The 2,720-nt window shown below is 34.0% G+C and overlaps 1 long non-coding RNA gene across 1 annotated transcript; it reads left to right on the top strand.

The window, feature by feature from the left end:
- The first annotated feature begins 977 nt into the window (after nucleotides 1-977).
- Nucleotides 978-1,790, top strand: LOC127806594 (uncharacterized). Its single transcript, XR_008024447.1, has 2 exons — nucleotides 978-1,391; nucleotides 1,502-1,790. It is a non-coding gene; the product is annotated as an uncharacterized LOC127806594 (long non-coding RNA).
- Nucleotides 1,791-2,720: the final 930 nt, after the last annotated feature.

The following is a 2,720-nucleotide window of genomic DNA, read 5'->3' on the forward strand; positions in this document are numbered from 1 at the left end:
TAAATAAGTAAATCAATTTATAGTCTCAAATGGAGAAGTTCGGATTTGTCGTAGAAAACTTAAAGAACTTTTCTCTTCTTGTCTTGTGAATCTTTGGTGGATGTGCAATAATGCTTCAAGAGCCTCGGATTGCTTGGATACTTTGTTCAAAAGCGTTTGAGAGCTTTTGGGTGCTTTGGATATGCAATGGAAATACTTAAATACTCAAAAAATGAGTTTTTGGTGTATTTATAGGTATTTTAACTACTTTTCTAACGGTCAAAAATCTGATAGTTATAGCAGAAAAACTTAATAGAACTTAAAATTGATATGTGCACCCAAATACTCAAGAGGATTTGTAGATCACCTGGCGAGAAGGTTTGAAACTTGATGGAGATTTAGGATTCAAGACATAGGAGATGCAACTAGTTTGATATATTCATCTTAAGTTACATGTGTTATAAAACTATTATATAAATTAATTTAAAATATATTTAAAAATATTTTTAATAGAAAATAATATTTTTGATAATACACATGATATAAAAAATATTTAATAAATTAATATTAAAAATATATTTAAAAAACTATTTTTAATAAAAAATATTATTTTTGATAATACATGTGCTATGAAAAAAATATTTTATAAATTAATAAAAAAATAATTCAATACTATAATTAATATATTTAAAAAAATACTCTTTTTATTAATTACCAAAAATACTATAATTTGACAATCATCTCTAATAATAATAAAAAAAAAAGAACCCTCAAAATAGTAAAAAAAATAAAATATAAATTTCATATTCGTAGCATTTTTCTTTCAAAAAGTTGTAAGGAAAAAAAGAAAAATGTGTCCGTGTGTGTGTCAATGAGAGTCAATTGTATTTTCATTCATTGATCCATAGGTTAAAGGGATGAATGAAAAGGAGTCAGCTTTTTAAATAGGTTTAGTTGCCAAAGCTGCTGCTGCTGCTGCTGCTTCAGTTCTTTCTTTCTTGAATAGCCCCCAATATTCTTCTCGGGATTGCTGCCTCTGAACCGAGCCCCCCCCCCCCCCCCCCCCCCCTTCTCTCACCCCGGCTTCCCTTTATAACCCCCCCACTCGTCTCCCTCTCTCTATCCGCATATCTCTCGCTCTCTCTCTCCCTCAAACTTTCTCTGTTAGGGTTCCATCTTCCATGGCTCCTCCGCCGGGAAAGATTTCAGAACCACTTCTTCTCTAAGACGGCCCTCTTTGTATTCTTCCACAGGCTTTCTTGAACTGCATCTTCCAGATCCGGGCGGCCGCCGCCCGATCCCGCTGCTGCGATTCAAGAAAGCTGTGGAATAATACAGACCACGGGGGTCAAAAAGTTTCAAGATCCAGTCCGCTTAATGCTATTTTTTCAATGGCATGCGCTCTTTGACCTGTTAAATTTTCTGTCTTTCCACTACTTCAATTCTCTTTCTTTTTCGCTGTTGCATGGATCATCTGATTTTTCTCTTAATATTTTGTTTCTTTTTGTGATTGATCTTTCAGCGGTGGATTCAGGCCGGGCGAACCAGATCTCTCTACCCTAGGGTTTCCTGCGTGTTTTCTCGGGAAAATCAGAGAAAATTCAGTTCCTGACATTTCTGGATCGGTTGGAGGGGAGAGCGAGAAAAGGGAAACGAAACCCATATCGCTGCGATATATTTGTCCCCAATTTGGGTTGGTTTCTGAGTTAATTCGATCGTTTTGTCGATCAGTTTACATTCAGTACTTTTCTTGGCATGGCCGTGTGTCGATGATGATATTTAATTAATGGCCGTGAGTCTGTTTTGTGGCTTGTTTGAGTGGTTATTCTTTCGCTTTCTGAGTTAAACGCTTTGGATTTGTTTCTTAATTGCCCATAGACAAAGCCAAGAATGATGACAGTAAAGTACTCAGAGGGAGCCACTCTTCCATGGAGAAACATCCTTGTGAGGTTTAGGTGAAATGCAAATCAATGTGTTGCTTCCAGTTTGGTGAAATTATTAGGTAAAAGAAGAACAAGAAGAATAAGAAGAAGCAGAAGCCTTAACCCATGGAATATATTCAATTTTCACTGTACCATCCATCAAATTAACCATTAATGCTTAATTCACCATCCCTTAATTATTAGCCCTAAAACTGAAGTAAAAAAGAACCCAAAAAATCAATCGCTTTGGGCAAAAGCTCCCACTTTTATCATTATTTTTGGGCTAATTAAAGTTCCATCTTTTTTTTTTTTTAATTATGTGGTGGCATGGTAAAAATAAAACTTTTGCATTGAAATAATAAATAAATCCCTGCTATTAAGGAAATTAAGAATCTAATCGAGAAAACAATTCATAACTATCTATCTATCTATATATATTATACATATATAGGAAATTGGTGTAACTATATAAAACTTTTATACATAATATATAATTTTATTTCTTTCCCTCATAAATACAAGTCAATACGATAGTTTATTGAAAACCCATGAAGAAATACATTGTGGGATTTTTTTTTTCTTTTTTCCAATTTCAGTGGAGCAATGCATTATTAATTTAAGACTCTAATTATAAAAAATAACTCAGAATTTGTATAGATGTGATAGTGAGAAGGACCAGTAGTGAATTACCAAAATGGGCACCAAGAGATGGAAAAAAGAGATTAACTAGGTGGTATAGCACACAACGAAAGAGAAAGGACAGCCACAAAGCAACCCTAATTAGAGCTCAAAATTGCAATTATTAACTGACCCCTATGC

The sequence above is a fragment of the Diospyros lotus genome, chromosome 7 (assembly GCF_014633365.1).
Source record: "Diospyros lotus cultivar Yz01 chromosome 7, ASM1463336v1, whole genome shotgun sequence".
NCBI classification, from domain to species: Eukaryota; Viridiplantae; Streptophyta; class Magnoliopsida; order Ericales; family Ebenaceae; genus Diospyros; species Diospyros lotus.